Genomic DNA, 12,815 nt, shown 5'->3' on the forward strand with positions numbered 1-12,815 from the left:
CAAATTACTCACTTTTATGGAATTAACATTAACTTGATTTGGTGCATCCTACATCGACAGTCACAAGTTTCTGACCAACACATTGTTGATAATGCTTATGTGCAAAAGTTTTGTGCACCAAAGCTGATATAATGCAAATTGAACCTTGGAAAGTATACTGGCACTTCTAAATTTCTATTTTGAGCATTGCAAAATATAATTCATAAATGAATAGAAACCTTTTTTAAATCTTGAACAACTTTCATAGCTGAAATGCTGCAACAATGAATGAATCTTCTCATGCAGCTGCAGTTGATTGTTGAGTATACCAACCTATTTTGAGCATTGCAAAATATAATTCATAAATGAATAGAAACTTTTTTAAATCTCGAACAACTTTCATAGCTGAAATGCTGCAACAATGAATGAATCTTCTCATGCAGCTGCAGTTGATTGTTGAGTATACCAACCGTAATATATACATCACAAATCAGGTTCAGCTTTCTGCTTTACAAGTTTAAACTAGTAGATAAGTATATTGTGTTATCGTCTTGGTCTAGTTTGAAAATAGTTAAAAGTTATAGGCGAGTCATAGGACATTAAAAGAACACGCTTCCCCTCAGTATGAAACATTATGAAAGTGGTTGTACCAAACGAAAGAAAATGAAAGAACAGGCAAAGGCTATTCAAAAACTTCCAAAACTTACAATATTTTTTAAGAGCAGTGCAAGTGAAGAGTTGTTGGGGAGAATGAAGTGCATAGGAAAAGGGAAAATACAGAATCACCAGCAAATTCTGTTTCAAGCAAGTCCTTATGCAGTAATAGTGTACGGGAAGAAACAACCTCCGCTAGTGCTACAGCAAACGTATGTACAAATAATAACAATTATAAGAGTTCAGATCCCAGACTATGTCCACTGGCAAATCATATCTTACAGGAGTATTGGGTTCAAAAAGGTCCACCTGAATGCCAAAATAATCAGTGCAGCTTTAGTCAGTTAGCCCGAATAACAACTCAGATAAAGAAACTAGGTATTTAACACCAGCAATGTTTTTGCAACGGTTGTCGAATGGAGAAACTCAACTTCCAAATTGGCTTATTTATTCTCTCACAAAAGGAAAAGTATATTGTTTTGTTTGTAATTTGTTTTCAATCCCATTTATAATGAGTGGATCCAATGACTGGAAATATGAAATAAAGGCCATTTCACATTATGAAAATAGGGCGGAACACAGAAAATGCATGATGACATACTGCAGTCGTTTAAAAGTGCATGGGCGTATAAATACACAATTGGTAATCCAGGTCGACAGTGAGCATCAGTACTAGATACAAGTATTGAAAATAATAATTGCAGTTATAAAACTTTTAGTGTCTAGAGGCCAACCATTAAGAGGAGACAACCAAACCATAGGCTCGCCTAGGAATGGCAATTATTTAGGCATTTTGGAACTGATCAGTCAGTTTGATCCATTTTTATGTGAACATATAAAGAAGTATGGTAATGCAGGAAAGGGAGTCCCATCATATCTATCAGCTACTATTTGTGAAGAATTCATACAAATTATGGGAGTTAAAATGTTGGAAACTATTCTTGCTGAAGTACAGAAAGCTAAGTATTATTCCATATCGGTGGATTCAACACCTGATATCACACACGTAGACCAACTGATTTATAATAAGATAAGTTTCTGGAAGTATTCCTAAAGAGAGATTTTTACAGTTTATTCCCATTCATGGGCATAAAGCAGATATTCTTGTTAACATAGTCATGACTTTTTTGGATCAAACTAATATACCACTAAATGAACTGTAGAGGTCAGCCCTATGATAATACAGCAAATATGTCAGGACATTATTCAGGATTACAGGCTAAAATTAAGAAATGAAATGGAAGAGTGGGAGAGTAAGGCAGGAGAGATTGAAGAGGTGGTTATGAATGGGGAAGTGAGTGGTATGAGTATAGAAAATGAGAGAATGGGTGTGCAAGAGGAGCAGGGAAACGGGCAGGCTCAGGGTGGATAGGGGTACACAGCATGAGAAAGGTGGATGCTCCAAGAGCAGGTGAGCATGTGTAGGCAAGAAAGGAATGGGATGACCAGAGATCAAGAGGAAACAGTTGGAATTGAAAAGGTTTTAAAATGAAGAAGCAGAAAGGGAAATGGCCCCAGTCGAGCATGGAGAGATCACATCGAGTGAGTGGTAGTATCAGTGGAACTAGCTGTAGATCCAGAAATGACCTGTTGTGTTTGTATACCAATGCTAGAAGTATAAGAAACAAGGCAGATGAAATGGTTGAACTAATTGCGTCTGTTCACCCAAAGATTGTCGGAATAAGTGAGACATGGTTGGAAGAGGATGACATCCTGACAGGAATAGAGATGGAAGGGTATGATGTGTTTCGTGAGGACACAGGGGGTAAAAAGGGAGGGGGAGTGCTATTGATGATAGAGAAAGAGTTATGTCCATATAAAGTGGAGATGAAAGAGGGAAATAGTGCCAGTGGTTTTGAGGCAGTGTGGTGTGAGATAGAGGTGAATGCTTGGTGGGATGTTGTTATAGACCAGGTTGTGGGTGGTTGTGATAATGAAATGTGCAATCAAATTAACCAAGTAAATAAGAAAAGGGTGATCATTATGAGTGATTATAATTATGGCAATATAGACTGGAATGATGAGATAGCAACTGGAAGTAAAGAAAATGAGTTTATGTTGAATTTTTTCTTGACAATTATTCATAAAACTATTACACTTTTTTTATATAATCTTTGTCAAGTAGCTTTATTTTATCCTCCTACATGTTTCGCCAATTTTTCTATTGGCATTATCAGGGAATACAAACTAGTAAGCTAAAATGAAGGTTACAGACTAGGTTATAACTGATGGTTCTAATTCATACAAAAAATTGGTATTGCGCGTGACAATGTGCATGTCTCGTTAACGTGATTTATTCGTTATGGCTCATGACGTAATAGTTATGAAAGTTCATTTCTTTGATGTTTAATGATCTGATAAATGTTTTCCAAATTTCTGGTAAAATTTCTTTGAAACAAGAAAGAAAGAACACATAGGATATGTCAGAAATAACAGACAAGACATTTCAGGCCTTTCATGCCACTTTGCCTCTACTAACCATCACATTGAGTGGGATAAGAGCCTTATGCCATACATAGAAGATAACTACCATTCAAGAATCTTTAAAGAAGCAGCTACAGTCGCCCGTAAAACTGAAAACCTAAACAAGAATCAAGGTCTCATTTTACCAGAAATTTGGAAAACTTTTATCAGATCATTAAACATCAAAGAAATGAACTTTCATAACAATTACATCATGAGCCATAACGAATAAATCACGTTAACGAGACACGCACATTGTCATGCACAATACCAATTTTTTGTATGAATTAGAACCATCAGTTATAACCTAGTCTGTAACCTTTATTTTAGCTTACTAGTTTGTATTCCCTGAGGATGCCAATAGAAAAATTGGTGAAACATGTAGGAGGATAAAATAAAGCTACTTGACAAAGATTATATAAAAAAAGTGTAATAGTCTTAGAAAATGAGTTTCTTGAGTTTTTGAAGGATAACTACCTCAGACACTATGTAACACAGGGCACACGAGGATTGAGGGTCTTGTATTTGGTCATCTCATCAGAGGATGTAATTGTAAATGAGGTGTCAAATCATCCACCAATTGGTGAGAGTGACCATGAGGTGATTACCTGGGTGGTTGCCAGCAGTGCGAGGACCTCTGTGAGAAAAGGGTATATGTGGAACTACAAGGGGGGTGATTATGAAGAGCTCAGGAGACAGCTTGCGGGTGTAGCATGGAATGAGGAGTTAGCTGGAAAAGAGATCAATGCAGCTTGGGGGATTTTCAAAAACTGTTTAGTAGATGCAATGTCTAAATGTATTCTAAGGGTGAGAAGGCTAAATAAGGTGGGTGTGAGATGGATGAATAAAGAGATTAAGAATGCGATACAGAGAAAAAGGGCATCGTGGAGGGCATAAGAGAAGTGGAAATAACCAATTCCATGAGGTCTACAAAGACCAAGCAAGGAGGGTGACTTGGTTGGTGAGGGTAGCTAAAGAGAGGTATGACCAGCAGTTGGCTAATGAAGCCAAAAAGAATCCTAAGGAGTTCTTTCGATATGTAGTCAGCAAAAGAAAGAATAATTATGGAAGGATGACATTGATTGGAGGAAATGGTATAAAGACAGCTGTTGCAGAATGTGTGGTGGAGATACTTAATGAGCAGTTCATAAAGATCTTTCAAACTTATGAATGTGACTTCATGGAGGGATTGAGTGCAGTTGATGATGATTAGGAGAGACTGACTGTAGGTGAGCAAGAGGTATATGGGGAGTTGAGTAAACTAAATGTTAATAAGGCTGTGGGACTTGATAATATATCACCACGTATTTTGAAAGAATGTCCCAGGGAGTTGACATCTGCCTTGACATATTTTTTTAATATGAGTCTTGCACGCGGTCAAGTTCCTAAGTAGTGGAAGGAGGGCAAGATTGTGCCACTTCATAAAGGAGGTGATCGAACTCAAGCATCAAACTATAGGCCTATCGGTGTGTCAGGTGTTGTGGTTAAATTGTTAGAGAAGCTTGTGAGAACTACGATCCAGAGTTGGGTTGATAACAATGGTATTATCTTTGATGGACAGCATGGATTTGCTAAAGGGAGGTCATGTTTTAGTAATCTACTTACTTATTACAATAAAGTGACTGCTTCCTTGGACAGAGGAGAAGGATACACAGTAATATACTTGGATTTTGCAAAGGCTTTTGATGGATTACCTCATGATAGCTTGACAGTCAAACTAGAGCAGATGGGGTTGGATATTAGATTGGTGCATTGGATTGGAGACTGACTGTCTGATAGGTATCAACAAGTTGTGTATGGGGGAGCAATATCCAGAAAAAGTCACTAGTGGAGTGCCTCAGGGGTCTGTTTTTGGTCCATTGCTGATTAACTTGTATATTTAATGATATAGGTGAAGATTTGGATGGAGATATTCAGTTGTTTGCAGATGATGCAAAGTTGGGACGAAACATGAAATGTAGTGAAGATATTGTGGCTTTACAGGAAGACTTGAATAGATTGATTGATTGGGCATGGAAATGGGGATGTGAGTTCAATGTTGCAAAATGTAAGGTTTTAAAATTTGGAAAACAAAGATGGGATGCAGAATTTATGCTTGGTGAGAATATATTGTTGGAGGTAGAGGAAATAAGAGATCTGGGGGTGATAGTGGATAAGGATCTCAAATATAGGGGACACGTTGCCAAAATTGTGAAAACAACACAAAGGCTTCTGGGAATGATGCGGAGGACACTGACGTGTAGAAGTAGGGAGATTCTTGTTCCGTTGTATAAGGCTTTGATTAGGCCACACGTGGACTATTGTGCCCAGGATATGATAGAGACCTATACTAGTTGGTAAGGGGCTGTTATAGGATCAATGCTGGAGAAGTTTTACAGAGAATGGTGGGAGATCAGGGGAGAACCAGAGGTCATCCCTAGAAACTGTATAAGGAGGGTGTGAGTAGGGCAGCAAGAGGCAGGTTTTTTTCACGCAGAGTTGTGAATGATTGGAATGCCTTGCCTGAGAATGTGGTGTCTGCAAAAGTTTGAATGTGTTTAAAACACGGCATGATGAGCTGTGTGTGTGTGTGATAAAAGGGCCTCCTAGATGAGTCTTTGACTCCATGAGTTCTTGGGGTGGGTATAATAATAATAATAATAATAATAGATATGCATTGTATATACCATGCACAGGACATTCCTTGAACCTTGTAAGTGTTCATGCAGTAAATAGTATCTTAAATGTCACCATTTATTTTGATTTTGTTCAAAATCATTACAATTTCTTTTCATCTTCGCCTTATCATTGGGAAATAACTGTTTCGCATTTGGGATCTCGGCTTAAAGTGGTAAAGCAATTGTCAAGAACTCAGTGGTCTGCAAATGCAGATGCAATAAGTGCTCTATACAAAGGTTATGAAGAAATCAGATCGAGTTTGGATGATTTAAGAGGGAGTCAGGAATCATCAGAAACATGGCTTACAGCTCAGGGTTTAAGAGACAAACTAGACAACTAGAAACAAATTTTCTGACTATTTTTTGGAATGATATACTGAAACGATTTAACAGTGTGACCCAAGTCCTCCAGAAAGAAAGCACGAACTTATCTACTGCTATGATATTGCTTAAATCCTTAAAGGTATTTGTAACTGAGAAAATAAACTGTTTTGAAGACTATGAATCCCAAGCGAAAGAAAAGTCACTGGATAAGAACTACCAGGATTCATATAAATGAATAAAACAATGCAGCAGCACTCTAACATTTGTAGATGGTGGTAGAAACACAGACGACTCAAATTTGCAACTTAAGTGCAACAGGAAATTTTGAGTGGACACATTCCAATCATAGATTCCTTTGTGACTAGTTTGGATTTGAGAGAAAAACAGTACAAAGAAATGTTTAATAAATTTGGCTTCTTAGAAACTCTTCATACTTTAGATCAGCACCTCCCAAACTGTGGGCTGTGAAATAATGAAAACAAATTTAAAATGTTTTAAGACTAAGTAGATTTTTTTTTATCTTAAAAGAAACATATTTAATTTTTATTATTTATTATTTCTTTTTTGTTATTTTTTATATTTAAAAAAAAAAATCACACATTGATGCGGGTTCGCAAATTTTGCTTCCTGCGTATTTCGGCACTTAATGAATATTAGTAAATATATGCTTATTCATATAAGTTTAATTTCAAAGCAGAAATCTAAGAATTGCAGTTTCAAATATTTCACCTGCTTTGGTGTAGCAGTATTGAAGCACATCCATCACATTAAATTGTTATTAAACTTTTATGTTTTTAATTCTTTCTTTATTACTAATCATTTTAAATTTCATGTGCTTGTACTGCAAATGCACAATAACAATATATCTATCTATATAAAAATATGAGATGATGTGCCATGTCAAATGTGTATGTAAGATGCTAAAAATGTAATATTTGCATTTGATTTTTGCAATATTCATTGTGTATGTTTTGTATTGAATATAAATACAATAAATATTATAATAATATATGTCTATGTTAAAAATACCAAGCTATTTTAAACCTGGTTTTACTCCATTTCCCAAGTAAGCAAACAGACAAAACTTGGGAAATGGAGTAAAACCAGGTTTAAAATAGCTTGGTATTTTTAACATTTATTATACCCAAGGTAAAATACTTTCTAAATATATGTCTATATTACTATTTTTTTTTCGATGGGGCCGTGGAATATTTTAATTTTTCCAAATGGGGCCCTGATATCCTGAAGTTTGGGAAGCACTGCTTTAGATGATCAAGACATAAAAACTCACTGTGATGATCTAGCCAACTTCTATAGCGAAGACCTTACTTCTATAGAACTATTCATGGAATGTCTCCACTTTAGGTCACACATGATGATGGATATAGAATCAGTGAAGAAAGCAAACGGAGGTGATAAGGCCTTAACCACAAATGAAGAAGAAGATTGTGTTATCATTAACAAAATTTATGCTTATATGCATGAACATATATTTTCAGTATTTCCTAATATGGAAATCTCTATGAAGATTTTTCTTTCAATGATGGTTACTAATGCCTGCAGTGAACATTCATTTTCTAAAATGAAATTACTAAAAAAAATGAATTAAGAAACAGAATGGCACAGTCACAATTAAACCACCTAATATTTATGAATTTAGGGACACAAAACAAACGTGTTGAAAAGATTATTTTACTGATTAATAATAAAATAATAACTTGACGTTTCAACCCCTGTATTGAGGTCATCATCAGAAGGATACATGTGTATAAGAACCAAGCTACATGCTGTTGCTTGGTTCTTGACCTCAATACAGGGGTCGAAACGTCAAGTTATTGTTTTATTATTAATCAGTAAAATAATCCTTTAAACACGTGGTTTTGTGTCCCTAAATTCATAAATATGAATGCTGATCACCTAACCTTAAAAGAAAGAGTCGTCATAATCCATGGAGATGTGACCCACAAGCAGTGCAACCTCTACAGTAAGCTAAAGATATGTAGTTCCATGTTAATTAATCGACTAGCCTTTTTGAAACGATGTAGAGACAGCAATTTAATACCCAACTGCATTAAACTAAAGAAGAAATTTACATCACCTAAAGCGCTCCGTATCTATGCCAGGCTAGAAAAAGCATTGTTAAGAGAACAGATCCACAAGGCATAAAAGAACTTAGCATCTACCCAAGCCAAAGTGTTACAACTAAAATTTGAGCTATCCAGTTACGTTAATCCGGAAATTTGGAATATTCTAGACAAGATCACAGACGACTCGGCCAAAACAAAGAACAATTAATAACAAAGTTTCAAGCATTAAAACTGCAGGAAAGCACAAGACAATTACGACGCCATAATGAAAGGAGCAACCAATCACCCACAAATGCAGTTAGGAGCAACCAACCACCATCAGACCACTGCCTAGTTATCAACCAATCGGATTACAACCTCACCCAAGGTGAACGCTCGCTACTGGAGAAAGGTTTAAATTACGCCATTGCTCTGAGGTCAGTAAATAAACTAGATATAATATATCATATCGAGAGAGGTTTAAGATCCCTCCCCTCCAATTTAGCTGACAAAATACAGATAGAAACTGCCTGTTTACTAAATTCAACCAAAAAATTAAGCAGCAACCTAAACAAAGCAGAAAAACTGGCCCTTCAAATCCCTAAAAAATAACTGTGACATTATTATCACAAAAGCAGATAAAGGGAATGCCACTGTTGTTTTAAATCGGACAACCTACATTGAAAAAAATAAACCATGTGGTATCGGACCATAACACCTACCAAATGGTAACTTACAACCCCACGCAACACAACAAAAAGAAAACTACTGAACTACTTAAATCAGTTAAACCACACGAAATATCTGCTCCGGATATTATTATTATATTTTGTGTGGCAAAACAATTTTTACCTTCAAAAAGAGGTTACAGCCATGGGCTCATCACTTTCCCCCCGATAGCAAACTTTTATATGGAAGACTTTTAGCAATGAGCTCTAGAATCGGCATGCCTAAAGCCCAAAATTTGGCTCAGATACATTGACAATATTTTTGCCATTTGGCCCCATGGCCGCAGAGCATAGATACATTCCTTAGCCACCTGAACAAACAACACAAACGCATCCAATTCACCATTGAAATAGAAAAAAACAACTCTTTTCCGTTCGTAGACACACTTGTCACACGTCTTCCTTTAGGCTGACCTTCCTGACATCTTAGATCTCTTTTCCTTTGCCATTAACTCTGGGTATTTCTCTTGGAAGAACAAAATCTACAAACAGATAGAGGGAACCGCCATGGGTTCCCCCCTCTCACCCCCCCTTGCCAATTTCTATATGGAAGATTTCGAAAAACGAGCCATAGACTCAGCCCCACTCAAACTTTCTATCTGGCTAAGATATGTAGATGATGTGTTCTCTATTTGGCCTCATGGCCCAGACACGTTAGACTCCTTCCTCAGTCATCTCAATAGCCTACATCCAAGAATCCAGTTTACTATGGAAAAGGAAAAGAACAATTGTTTACCCTTCCTAGACACCTTAGTCACACGCCTGCCTAATGATACTCTTGCCTTCACTGTATACAGAAAACCCACACACACAAGCAGATACATTCACAAACTCTCCCACCACCATCCCTCACAACAATATGGCATTATTAAAACTCTTACCAAGAGAGCCCACAATCTTTGTTCCAGTGGTACTGCCCTTACTACTGAGCTTAACCACATACACAACACTTTCCTCTCCAATGGCTACAGCGAACACAGTATCAAAAAAAATAATCAGTTCTTCCCCCATTCCCCGTCCTTCTCGTCAACAAGATTTTAAAAATGCCATCACCATACCCTACATCCGTGGCACATCTGAAAAACAGCCAAGATACTAAAAAAGTACAACCTACACACAGCATATAAGCCCTACCACAAACTTGCTACCCTTATCCGTTCTACGAAAGATCAGCTCCCTCCTCTCTCTCTGCCTGGAGTTTACAAAGTACCCTGTTCCTGTAAGCTGGTGTACTTTGGACAGACAGGCAGATTAGCATCCATCCACCTGGAGGAACACAAGTCTTACATCTGTAAATACAACTATGGCCATTCAGGCTTGGCGGACCATGTTCTGGACACCACCCACAGAGTATCATGGAAGAAAACCACCATGCTCCACCACAGCAAATTCAAGAAAGAGAGACTTTTCTTAGAAGCAGCAGCAGCAGCTCTCAGAAACCAACCAAATCTTAATAAATATGGTTGCATTAAGCTTCCGAAGATTTGGGAAACACTCATCACCAGAGGTCCCACCTTACATTCCAGGCCACCTACTACCGCCCTTAGAGGGCACTCCACCTAGATAGGACTTTAGTGTCACCCACGTGGTCGGGCTTAGTATTGTAAGATTTGTGTGTGCATGTTACATTAAGTGTTTTTGTAATCCTCGTAGATGTCCTAGTGACTAGGACGAAATATAGGAAGTATTAAATTCTATTTTAATTATTTTTGAGTGTTGTAAAAAATCCATTAAGCCTCCAACATGATGTTGAGATCCTTCAGGCTGTCTCTCCTTCTCAGTTTACCGTAAACCTACACACACAGGCCAGTACATACACAAAACTTCTTATCACCACCCAACACAAAAACTAGGGGTCATATGCACCCTTAAACACAGAGCTGAAACCATTTGTTCAAATGAACAAGCTCTTAACAATGAATATGAGACCATCAAACATACCTTTATAAAAAATGGATACAGTATAAAAACCATTCACAAGATCCTCCACAAAGATACCACTAATAACAAAAAAGATTTCAAGAATGCTATTGCTATACCATATGTTAGAGGCATTTCAGAAAAAATAGACAGAACACTACACAAATACAACATCAAAACCACCTTTAAACCTCCGACAAAATTAATACACCTACTCAGTTCTTCCAAGGATCCCCTGCCACACCTAGCTCACCCCAAGGGTTTACAAAATAGATTGCACATGTGACATACCATACATAGGGGAAACAGAGCGAACCATCTCAATCAGAAAGGATGAACACAAACAACATAAAATACCTCCATTTTGGAAAAACCGGCCTTTCTGACCACGCACTCCAAACATACCAGAGAACTGATTGGAAAGGTACCAAGTCCTTACACACCAAAACCTGGTTCGAGCGGAAATTCAAGGAAGCATGTGAAATGCTCAAACATGATCCAAATCTGAATAAAAATGATGGTCTAACCATTCCAAGAAAGTGGAGGACCCATCTGCAACCTTCATAGCAGTCACGAAGAAAAATCTCAATACAAGAAGACTTGGTGAAGTTTTATTTTTTTTATTTATTTATTTATTTTTCCTGAACATTCAATAGCAACCTGTAATATTCAGAAGATAATCGTAATATAACAATATAAACTGTATAATTCCTGAAAAATCCTAGTACGCGAGGACTTTAGCAGAGTTTATTGTAGTTTTTATTGGGTTTTTTTTATCACTAGAGGGCAGGCTAAGAAAAAAGATTACTTAACAACATAGATGTAATTTACCTGTATAGAGTGCAACAGCATGTAGCTTGGTTCTTATACACATGTATCCTTCTGATGATGACCTCAATACAGGGGTCAAAACGTCAAGTTATTATTTTATTATTAATCAGTAAAATAATATTTTCAACACGTGTGTTTTGTGTCCCTAAATTCATAAATATGAGTGCTGTTCACCGTGTAACCTTAAAAGAAATAAACCACTGAAGTTTAATGATCATTGAACGTGAGATTTTACAAAATATTAACTTTGATGCCTAATACATGATTTTGCCACATCAAAATGTAGAAAAGTCACTTTATAAAGTTAGTTTTGCTATGGGGAAGCATATGGGCAAATAACACAATTGTTGTGTTATTTTTGTTTTGAATATCGCCTTCACATCCACCAATGGAATTACTCGGGATTTCAACATCAATGAGTATCTTATTATTATTATTATTATTACTGAACATTAGGAAATGTGATAGGGGCCTCACATTTCTCTTTCTGCCAGGGGTCCAAGAAGGTGTTGATTAGGCTCTGATGCTGTCCATCAAAGATAATACCATTGTTGTCAATCCAATTCTGGATCCTGTTTCTTATCAGTCTTTTTAACACTTTAACCACAACACCTAATACACAGATTGGCGTATAATTTGATGCTTGAATTCTCTCATCTCTTTTATGAAGGAGTGAATTTTGTGAATTTTATAATGAATTTTATATATAAAATTAATAAAAACAGAAAAAATCTTTAGCACATTTGTGGTTCTAATAAACTTCAGGCTTACGGCCTTTTTGAGTTGGAGTCACATAAAAAACTTTCTTATTTCTTGCATCATCTTTCCAATTCTTGTGAATTTATGCACATCTTTGTATTGGAACATGGTGTTAGTAATGGTTAGTGTATGTACTAAACAAAATATGAAACAAAATATATAAAAATAAAAAAAAAAAACACGTATCACCTAGATTGCACTTTCCAATTAGATATATTATTATTATTGCATGAAGTACCTCCATGGAATGCAAAGATGGGAGATCCAAACTATCCACACAGTATCTATAGTACCTCTTCTTGAACTTATTTATAGACAAAACACTCAGAACTGGCTCTGGCTGCTCATTCCATTCATTCACCCACTTTCCATGCAAACCACCCTCTTACTCAACTTCTAGTGATAACCTCTTATTCTGTCCCCTCTAGCCAAGT

The 12,815-nt window shown here is 36.6% G+C and overlaps 1 protein-coding gene across 5 annotated transcripts in view; it reads left to right on the plus strand.

Moving 5' to 3' along the window:
• Positions 1-12,815, plus strand: part of LOC150103595 (CD109 antigen-like) — a 716,838-nt gene that overhangs the window by 673,687 nt on the left and 30,336 nt on the right. The window lies entirely within an intron of this gene.

This window comes from Typopeltis vanoorti, chromosome 9 (genome assembly GCF_054136105.1).
Source record: "Typopeltis vanoorti isolate ZY-2024b chromosome 9, IOZ_Tvanoo_1.0, whole genome shotgun sequence".
NCBI lineage: Eukaryota > Metazoa > Arthropoda > Arachnida > Uropygi > Thelyphonidae > Typopeltis > Typopeltis vanoorti.